This window comes from Camelus dromedarius, chromosome 22, assembly GCF_036321535.1.
Source record: "Camelus dromedarius isolate mCamDro1 chromosome 22, mCamDro1.pat, whole genome shotgun sequence".
Classification (NCBI taxonomy): domain Eukaryota; kingdom Metazoa; phylum Chordata; class Mammalia; order Artiodactyla; family Camelidae; genus Camelus; species Camelus dromedarius.
Window position 1 is genome coordinate 10,192,562 of NC_087457.1, and position 10,795 is coordinate 10,203,356.

Sequence of the window (10,795 nt, forward strand, 5' to 3'; positions counted from 1 at the left end):
AGGTTACTACAAGATATTGAATAGAGTTCCCTGTGCTATAGAGAAGAAACTTGTTGTTTATTTTATATATACTAGTTAATGTTTACAAATCTCAGCTCCCGATTTATCCCTTCTCTCCCCCTTTCCACCCCTGGTAACCATAAGTTTGTTTACTATGTCTGTGAGTCTGTTTCTGTTTTTCTGTTTTGTAGGTAAGTTCATTAGTGTCTTCTTTTTTCTTTTATCTTCCACATATGAGTGATATCATATGGTATTTTTCTTTCTCTTTCTGGCTTACTTCACTTAGAATGACAATCTCCAGGTCCATCCATGTTGCTGCAAATGGCATTATTTTATTCTTTTTAATGGCCGAGTAGTATTCCATTGTATAAATGTACTGCAACTTCTTTATCCAGCCATCTGTTGATGGACACTTAGGTGGTTTCCATGTCTTGGTTACTGTAAATAGTGCTGCTATGAACATTGGGGTGCATGTGTCTTTTCAAATTAGAGTTCCCTCCAGATACATGCCCAGGAGTGGGATTGCTGGATCAGAGGGTAAGAGTGTTTTAGTTTTTTGAGGAATCTCCATATCATTTTCCATAATGGCTGCACCAAACTACATTCCCACCAGCAGTGAAGGAGGGTTTGCATCCCTTACTTTGTACAAACTCCTACTTGGGGCCTTACACGGTATACTGTTTTTCCCTGCGTTTGTCTTCCACACCACACTGAACCCCTAGAAGGTAAGATCCTTCTTTATTTCATCTCTCTTGTGCTTGGCCCCAGATCAGGAAGCTCCCTGAGCGTCTAAAGAGTGAGTAATGGGGAGCGTCAGCAGCGGCTGCTCTGGGAACCAGGAGACTCCCAGGGTTGGGGAGCGAGTCGGTGCGGCTGTACCAGATGGGGTGAGGAAGGCTGGGCGGAAGTTTGCGTTTTCATACTTTTGTAAAAAGGAAAGATCAAAGCATATGAAGTTTCTCATCTGGGACCAGGAAAGTGGAGTCCAGCTTTGAAAATACCCCCAGACGTTGTTGAACATAATTGAACATAATAACATGAAGTCACGCCATATTTGTGTCCTGAGACGGCACTGAGCTCTCCAAGCAAGAGGTGGAGAATCAGCCCTTGTGGTGATGGGATGGCAGCGGCTTTTTTCACCCAGTGGCTTGTCCTAACTTAGTTACTGATTTAAAGATACCCTTATATGGACAGTTCTCCAGACGTTATATGCTTCTAATTTTGTTCTCCCCTCTGGCCTTTGTGTTTTAGCTGCTCCCCGGTCCCTCTCTTGGCTATTTTTAATACTTTTTTTTTTTCTTCTTCAGCCTGTTTCAGAATTGTCCAGCACATTGTAAGGAACCATAACTGAAATGTGATTTATTCCTCCTGTTTCTTCAGTGCCCAGGATTAGTTAAATTTTGAAAGAGATGACTGTAGCAAATGATCTCAGAGAGGTTCGTTTGGATCTTATTTGGGGGATGTTTGAGGTTGTTTTATCTGAATTATTTTTCTTGAACACTGAGCCACCCCTACACTCTTAGGAGAAGAGATGGCTTATTTAACACTTAGACAAAGAACAGTAAGTACCAGTCTGGTGTCATGATTTGCATGTATATAGTTCTGATGTGCTGTGTGCGGACGACCAGAATACCCTGTCTATGCGGATGTTCATTATCCTGTAATCCAACATCATGTCTTAAAATCGGTGATAAGAACAAGATTTTTCTTATTCAAAATCAAAATGTTAGCTGGAATTTATTAATATGCTGCTCTTTTACCCTTCCATTGTCTTACTTAAAAAGAGGGTTTTTTAAAACTTTTGAAAGTTGAAGTATAGTCGATGTACAATATTTTATAAGCTACGGGTGGACAGTATAGTGATTCACAATTTTTCAAGGTTCTGCTCCGTTTATAGTTGTTATAAAATACTGGCCATATTCCTCACATGAAGCCTTAGAGAACTCTGGATTTACCAAGAACTCCTCCTTTTGATGGAGTTTACATGAAAGGATCTTAATTTGTAAAACTAAAAAGAAGAATTATTTTTAGTTATTTTTTTAAGAGCATTAAAAAAAAACAAAACCAGATCTGACTCAAAGGGCTGGGAAAGGCACCCCTCCTGGCATATGGAGAGACAGGAATTGAATGTCAAGAAAGAGCAGAAACCAAGTTTTACGATGCAAGCGTTAAGGTCTAAAATGGGTAGTTGTCCCGTTTCACGGTCCACAGTCCACCACAGACACCCCAGGACTGTTTGCCCACCCTTCTTTTGGTGAAGGAACTGGTCTCTGTGTTTCTGAGAATGCCTCTTGGATCATTACAATTACTAGGCTATTATAGTTCTAAGAGCCAAGTTGTTAATCCTTCTGGGTTTTTGCTTATGGCTGCTACTTTGAAAAATGTGTAGTCACTGGAGTTCTTTTTTAAATGAAATACAGAGTGCTTGAGAGATACAGTCATGTAATGTACGTTTATCTCAAGAGACCAGGCTTCCTCCCCTGCACTGAACTTGCCCCCGACTGGATTCTTGCAGCCAAGTGAAATGAGAATCTTAGGACAATTTCAGCTCTTTTCGTTGGAGGGTGATTTTGAACTGCTTACCGTAAAAGTGGCTATTTCTCAGTGTACCTGGTTGGGAACAGACTACATCCATTTACAACAAAACTAGTAAGAATTAGAAAGCAGATCCTTGATTTCCCCGCTCTTGGTAAATCGGTACTGAGTGTGGTGTTCTCCCACACACGTAGGCATCCTGTGAATGTTTGGGAGACTGGAGAATGGAATACAGGAGCCCTGAGAACTTATTTGAAATTATTCATAGTAAAACTGGCAGCTTTGGGCTGTTATTAAGAGAGTCCTTTCTGAGGGGGAGGTGACGAGGCTTCTTCATTGATTTCCGCTTGGAGGAGGTGCTGCGGATTGAATCCGGGACCTCCTGGGTGCTGAGCATGCGCTCTACCACTTGAGCTATACCCTTCCCCATTAAGAGGGTCTTTTCAACCTTACCCTGCAGTTTTCCTGTAAAAACCCAGAACCCCAAAGTAGGTTCTCTCCTATGTACAGCTGATTGCAGCAGGAATTCCCCTTCGTTGTTATTTTTTTTATTTTAAATTTTATTTTATTTTTTATTATTTTCTTTTATTTTCTTTTTTATGTTTTATGTTGTTTCTATTTGTATTTTTCAATTTTTGTAGTGGAGGGACTGGGGATTGAACCCAGGACCTCTTGCATGTTAAGCATGTGCTCTACCACTGAGCCATTACCCCCGTTGTTGTTGTATATAGGTAAAATATAATATATATTTAAAACACATCCGAGCCAAGAACGGTTCTGAGTGCAGCACGTGCACTAACTCATTTATGTAGCAGTCTGTTAACCTGCAAAGCCAGTAGGAAGTGGCGTTGGAATTTGAATGAACCCATCAGTATGGCGCTAATAAAGACCACTCCTACAGCCCTCTTTCCTCAGAAAGTTTTAAGTGTCAAGTTAAAAAGTAGGATAGCCCTGCCCCTAAAAAGATGGTAGATGCTCTTGAAGTGGTCTTGATTGCTTGTGAAGCAGTGTGGGTTGAAATAACAGAAATTAATATTTAGTGCCAATGTACCAAAAGATTTCAGAAGTTAATAGCTCGTTGCTCGATTCTTAAAAGTTTTCCTGTAATTGAATGGAGTAAATTGAGAAGTGGGCATTTATGATCAGCAGTTCAAGACAACTCATTAATTCAGATTCTGTTCACCAAGGCAGAATTGACAATAACGTTTGATTTGTGGCAGGTAGAATTTTCACTTTTGCATTGTCTATAAAAAAGGGACAAATAATAATAGTATAAGATTGCAGGAGAATTTTACTTATTTCAATATAGAATATTTTCAAGTACTTTCAAGCAGTATTTTTTAAAATATAATCTGTTAACTGTCTTTAGTATTTTATCTTAAAAATGGAAGAAATTCAGTTGAACATTTTGTTAGTAGATTCAAATAATAAAACTTTGCATTTAATAATATTTTTGGTTTCAATATGTAACTACTTGAAGCCTAATTAGACTGGAATTAATAAGATTTTGTTAACTCACCTTTTGAGTTACGTAGCTTTAAATATCATGTTTTCCCCCCCAAATCTCAAAGGAGAGTGCATTTAAGGTTTCTTGTTTTAGATTAGCTTGAATACTAATGAATTACAGAGGTTCAGATTGTACTTAATAAGGCTACACTGCTTTTTCCAATGAAGGTGTGTTTATTCCCTAAGACAGTAGGACACGTTTGTTTGAACCTGGCAGCCATGCTGTGTCTGTCTGGCAGTTTCAAGCCCAGCCTCTTACATGCGGAACTGCTGCCCCAAGAGAAAGGAGAAGGACCAGTCTCTGATCATTTAACTGAATGGAGGCTCATGTTGGAGCCCGCGAAAACATGTCTGGCTGTTGTGCTCCAGCGCAATTGTCTGTGAACTTCAGACGAATGGTGAACTATAAAAAATATATTTAAATATATTTAGCACCTACATACAGGTTCTGTCCTGGTGATCTGTATCTGTATGTCGTATTCATACACATCTGTCTGTCTTACTGTGTACACGTGAACATGTGCGTTTATTTAACAGAAAGTTTATATATTAATCACCATTGTTCTACATGCTTTACAAATATAAATTCATTTAATCATCATAATAACCCTATGAAGTATGCATATTGTTTATGCCCAGTTTAAAGGTGATGAAACTGAGGGCACTGAGAGAGTGATTGCCCAAGGTCAGCATCTAAGTGATGAGGCCAGAAGGAACCTGAGTTCCGCACTCTCATTGGATACTTCATAGCATAGACTTGGAGAAATTAAGGAGATTTTTCAGTGGTTGGAGAAATTAAGGAGTTTTTCAGTGGTCAGAACCACTATTGATTGGTGGAGCTGAAATCCATTCCCCAGACATACATCATAGCCTTTCTTTTTCTCTGTCTTTGCTCATTTTATTGGTTCTGTATAGGGTCCTTTCCACTCCTTTTGCTGTTGAAAGCTTATCAGCAGGCAGAGGCTCAACTCACATGTCCCTTTCTCCAAGATACCTTTCCCAGCTAACCCAAGTGGAAGCTTCTTCTCAGATTTCTATTGGAATGGATTTTTACCCTTTGGACTGCTTCCTCATTACTCTTACATGATAGAAGGTTACATACACTGTCATGTCTCCATCAGTTTATAAGCCTGTTGAGGGCAGAAGTAGTCTTGGGCATCCTGCCATTCGTACAAATCTTGCAGGTGCTTGGGAGTTTCGTAACAGCAGGAGGCAACTGTTGAACAAATGTTTGTTAAATGGATGACTGTTAGGAATGCGTGGTGAGGGTACAATTTCCCCCATAGAATTCTAAGATACTTAAAAAAATCAGCTCTGTTCAAGTAAGTACACAAACCAGAGCAGTAATAATCCTGCCTTTACTGATACGAATTGTTATAAATTATGTAGAATTAGCTCTTTATCAAAGTCTTAAAAAATAGTCTTGAAGAATTTACTACTATGTATGTATATATTTTTTCGCTTACAAAAAATACTGAAGGAAAAATGATTTATCCTTTTGAGTCAGCTTTCCCTGTTCGTGTGTGTGTAAATTGGGACTCTTCATTCATTTCTGAAGTATTAAGACAGACTGAACAGCTGTGAATGGTGTACAGAGGGAATCCCTCTGAAGGCCAGAAGGGAGAAGTCATTTTTTTTAGCCTGTAGAGTTGTAGCATTGAAGGCCACATATATTTGTTTCAGATTATAGAATAGAATAAAAGAGCACTTAGCATTTTAGCAGTTTTATAATCAGACTGTATCAGTTTCATTTCAGCTTGCTTGTTCATGTGACAGCATAAAAGGTAGTCATCAGAATTGTGAATTTTTTATAGCTTTGTGAATCTTTGAGACTAAGATGTAAGATAGATGTAGATTAGTCTTACAAGATTTCATTTGGAGGCAAAGGGATGGAATGTTACAGACCTTCTGAAGATTGTATATCTGCAAGCTGTTGCTGCGTAACAAACCATCTATTTCTAGCCCCTTAGAAAAACAAACATTATGGCTCACGATTCCGTAGGTCACCCAGGTGGCTCTTCTGGTTGGAGCTAGCCCGGCTGGTCTGTGCAGTTAGCTGGCAGCTTGGCTGGGGCCACATGGCCTGAGTTGCCCCGTTCCCCACCCCTCCAGCCCCCCCAGTAGGCAGTCATCATGCTGGCTGGGGCAGGGCTTCAGCAGCAGATGAATGTGAAGGTGAGCAGCCTTGCTCCACGTTGGTCTCTCAGTCTGAGGGTAACCAGGGCGCACCATGCCGTGGTCTCAGGGTCCGAAGCCCAGCAGGGGAGGGTCTGCACTTGCTGGTCTCTGGGCTGTGTTTGCTGCTGTCCTGCTACCTCAGGGTGTGGATACCAGGAGGTGGGAGCAAATAGGGGGTTATTCTTGCACCATCTACCAGATACAGGATTTGTAGCTACAGTCAGTCAGTGTCCCCAAGTTCTGATCCAGCCTTAGACTCGCAACGTGCACTATTATTATTATAAAGAGGAGCTGAGCAGGCTGTCCAAGCTACAAGGTTTTCAGAGGGACAGTTTACAGACCCTGGGTTTCCCTGAAATACTTCACAATCGTTTGAAGGCCCTTTCAACGTGTTGTTTCCTTGAAGCTTTGAACTGTAAAAGTAGGGAGCCTTTAATCCTCACTCAGGGATACCCCACACTGATGTGCAGCAAGGACCGCACGGGTGGCAGGAGGGGCGTGGCCAGAATGGAGCAGCCGTCCCCGCCCCGGGAGTCCTTACGCCACCCCTTGATGTGGGCATCGCCAGCCCTGTTTTATGGGCGAGGAAGCCAACTCACAGGTCAGCTGAGCTGCCCGAGGTCACCTGGCTGGTCGCTGGGGGCTGCCTTTTGACCCCAGGTCTTTCTGACTCCGCAGCTACACCCTGGAGAAGAGTTTCTCCCCTAGCGGGCAGGTGATGTCTTTGTCAGCACAGATCCTTTGCTTAGAACTTGGTCATCCTCTGGAACACTGGGAACCATGAGGAAACGTGATCCCCCCCCCCCCTTTCTACTCTTTCCTGACCCTGCACCTTCACTGCTTAGAGCAAATAACCAGGTTTGAGTTGAAACTGATAAATAGCTCAGGATGGAAACTTTACTGCTGGTTCAGAAGCATGTATTTGCCAGGGGTGGGGGGCCTGTCCCTCCCGCTCAGACGCGAGCTCCTTGAACACAGAGACCTCATCTTTCCTCTCTGTGCCCCCAGCACCTAGTCCCGGGTACTGGGGACATTCCAGTACTCGCTCCAGTACTCAGGAGTCTATAACTGGAGTCCAGGCCCAGGGAGAAGCTCTTTTCTTCTCCCCCCTTTTGGTCGATTCGTTCTCCTTTTCAACCTTTCTTTCCCTTTCCTAAGCCGGTTTCCTCTTCTCTCTGAGTTCCTTAACTTGCCGTGTCTCCCATCATCCCCTTGGCCATGTTTATAGTCAGGGCATGTTGAAATGATAGTACCTTGGATCTATTGAGTTCAATAAAAATATTGTTATAATTGATTTCCCCTGTCTCTTTTCAGTTTTTTGATGTGACCAGAGAACTTTAAATTACACAGGTAGCTGCTCCAGAGGGTTGCTGTCCAGGTTCGTTCATTAATGCGAGTTCATGAAATCAGTTGTCTGTGTTTTAATCTCCTGGATCTGCTGGACTGAAGAAGAGCCCACAGGTCACCGCCCTCCACTGGCACAGCTCTGCCTCCCCCATCACCGGCTGTTCATGAGGACGAATGGGAAGGAGTGACCTTGCTTTTAAACGATGCCCAAGGATGTTTTTTTCCCCTCTACTGTCATAGGTGCGCCTGGAACAAATGTGCAGTTGACTCTTCAATTCTTTTCACAAAGGAAAAGGAAGCAGCAGAGTGACTAACTTACATTGGAGGATACACTGTTTTCTTTGGAAAGTTTTGGTTCTTGCGTTTTGGAACAGGTGTGGCCACTGTTAAAAGTGGAGTCGCACTCAGCCTGTTTGACATGTGAGGAATTGGAAACCTGCTCAGCATCGCCCGCCTTCAGTAGACAGGGGGAGGGGTCATTGTCCTTTGTTTCCTTCTGAGGCTTAAATATTTACGGCGTATTTGCTCTTTCTTTCTGGTTTAGGGAAGAAATAACGTTTTGGCTTAGAAACTCTTTGAGCTGTGATATATCAGGATAAAGATAGTTGTGTCAAAAACAGCCTCCTGATGTCTTTTTGGTGTTAAGAATTCTAGAGCCAGTTTGCCCTGGATTCTCCGAGAATTAATCATGTTAATCAGAGGTCAGCCGTCGTTGGTAAGTGCCAACAGAGTGGGGGTCCTGCCTCCAGTGACTCTGGCTGGGGTGGTGGCCAGAGCACGCTGGCCGCCGTCTCGTGGGGGTGGACCAAGTCCTGGCTCCATCCAGCTGCCTCAAGTGCTGGGGGTGGCACGCCAGGCCGGAGCCAGCAGTTTCCGTAAACAACCGGGAGCAGGGTGGGGGGCATGCTGGTGGTTACCAGCTCACAGCAGGGAAAATCAACCCATTCGCCACGTTGCGTGGCATACCACAGGTGGACAGGGCTTTGAAAGGACACGGTCAGGTCCTGTGGCTCCGTGTGGCAGGATGCCTGCCTGTACTGGAGAGTCGGGGAGGGGGATGGCCCCAGAGCTCAGACCTGGGGTTTGGGAGTTGAGTCAAAGAAAGCTCTGGAGATCGAAACTGACATATGACATTTTAAACTGAGGAAAACAAACAGCTCTGAAAAGATCTGTCGGATTATAGCTAAATAGTTAATACGGAAGACATGTCATAGAGCGGTTAGGAGGAGGGCGCAATAATCCCTTGTTGATGCAGAGGGAAGCCTCGAATGTCCCTGTGTACCCATCTGTTTAAAAAGCAAAGTGGGACAATGACATCTCCCAGAAATGTTTGGAGATTTAATTAATGTTCTTAGCATGCTTTGCTATGTTTCATAAAGTGTCCAGTAAGAGCAAAATATGTCATCAGAACTTAAATATCTATAACAAACTAGTCTGAACCACCGTGAATGGATATTAAGCAGTTCTGTGTCTTTGACTCAAGTTGTACTTACCAAGACAGTTTATATTTTTTCAAAGAAAGTTCTATGTTACTTCAGATTTTCCTTTGAATATCAGCTGTATACTTGGAGTCTTTAACTGTCCAGTTGAGCCTCAACACGCTTTATGGATGGTCTGTCACCTGCAGAGGACAGTTTACCAGTTCCGGCCAGCCAGGCAGTGAAATGCACTCCAAAATGCTCCTTACCTAGGACGGTGCCTCTTCCGAATATTTGAGATGTTTATTGCCGGTTGTAATTTATTAGTGAACCTGTATGCTCATAACAACTCCTTGGGAGGTGCAGAAGACAAAGCCAGAAAACAAGTAAATGAAATTAGTTCATCATGTGTCCAGAGGGAAAAAAAAAACCCTTTCATTTAAGGCTATTCATTGACGGGCTTACTGGTGTGTGTGTTTGATGCCTGTTTAATTTCACATCGTACCACATCTGATCGTGCTGTTTAAATAATCCCACAGAACATCCTTTAAGTTGGTTTTCCCTCCTGAAGAGCACACAGCACTGCCACCTTGTTGCCAAAGTCCTGTCTGCTCTGAAAGTGCTCGAAAAACCAAGTGAACGCCTGTGGTGAAAAAGAGCTTACTCTTTCTCTTTGTCAGTACTTGCGAAAACAACTTAAAAGAAGATAGTATTATTGGCCTCAATTCAATAATTAGCATAATCATGATGCTATGTATTGTTCCCCAGAGCACGCCCCTTGGCCAGATCGCCCATTAAGAGGACACCGATGTTGTCCTAGTGAATAAATCCCCCGCACACATGATGCAGATCAGCGAGTTCCTGCCTGCTGCGCCGGTGCAGTTAATTTTAGCCGGGGTTTGTTCTAGGAGTTGTAAAACTGTTTACCCAAGTAGAAGTTAGTAAGCTGAAATGTGCCTTTGCGGCCCGACGTGAGAGGAGGTCTATTTTAGACTTCAGATTGTGCTGGTGATCGGGAAAGCAGCCTTCTGAGAAGTTGCAGCTCTGCTTTCCTTTGAAAGGGCTTGTAAGTACTGGGTGAACTTTTAAGATTTCTCTTTGCTCTCTTCTCCTTAAATCTGCCTAATGTTGCTAACGGAGTCCTTGTTTTATCTCTTGGGAAAACTGGAAACTCCGGGGTGACTGCTTTAGAGAGCGCTAAGAATGGTGGCAAAAGGTTTTTCTCTAAGTGGACCCTTCTGCAGGAAACCTGTCTCACTCAGTTTTCCCAAGAAGAAAGTATTTGGTTCTTACTGTTTTTATCTTCGCAAAAGCGGTCTGTGGATGATTACTTTATTTTATTTGTAAAAATATTTGATTAATGGGATGGTTGTGTCATTGAACTTTATTTTCTATGGTAACCTAACTCCTACAGAGAAAAAAAAAAATGTTAAAAGTGGATTCCTGTTACATCATACTTACTTGTGAGCTACAAGTTTATGGGCAGAAATAAAGGCAATGTCAAATATAATTTTGTAAAATGTGTATATAGTTGGACAGTTTTTTGGGTTTTATTTTTAAGGAGGATTTTTGTGTTTAAAAGTAGACCTGTGCACTCCTAAAGAGAAGTCCTGAAAAAATAAAACACATTTAGAAGGACGCCTTTGGAAAGCAATTGAAAGCATCGTCTGGAAAATTTAGTTCTCAGAATTTAACTGAAGTCATGAAATCCCCGAATCTTAACTGCTCTTAATTTAACAAGATGTTGCCCACTGACATTTGGACTGAAGAAAACGATAAAGATTTTAGTATAGAATATTTTTAATTAAGTC

General features: G+C 42.3%; 1 protein-coding gene across 8 annotated transcripts in view; it reads left to right on the forward strand.

The window, feature by feature from the left end:
* Nucleotides 1-10,795, forward strand: part of SLC20A2 (solute carrier family 20 member 2) — a 93,278-nt gene that overhangs the window by 20,974 nt on the left and 61,509 nt on the right. For 2 of the 8 annotated variants that reach the window (XM_064477420.1, XM_064477417.1), the window contains exon 1: nucleotides 9,059-10,050. The exons of the other annotated variants lie outside the window; for them this stretch is intronic. The gene's annotated coding sequence lies outside the window, so the exon portion shown is untranslated. Of the gene's footprint in view, nucleotides 1-9,058; nucleotides 10,051-10,795 lie in introns of those variants that run through there. 8 annotated transcript variants of the gene reach the window in all.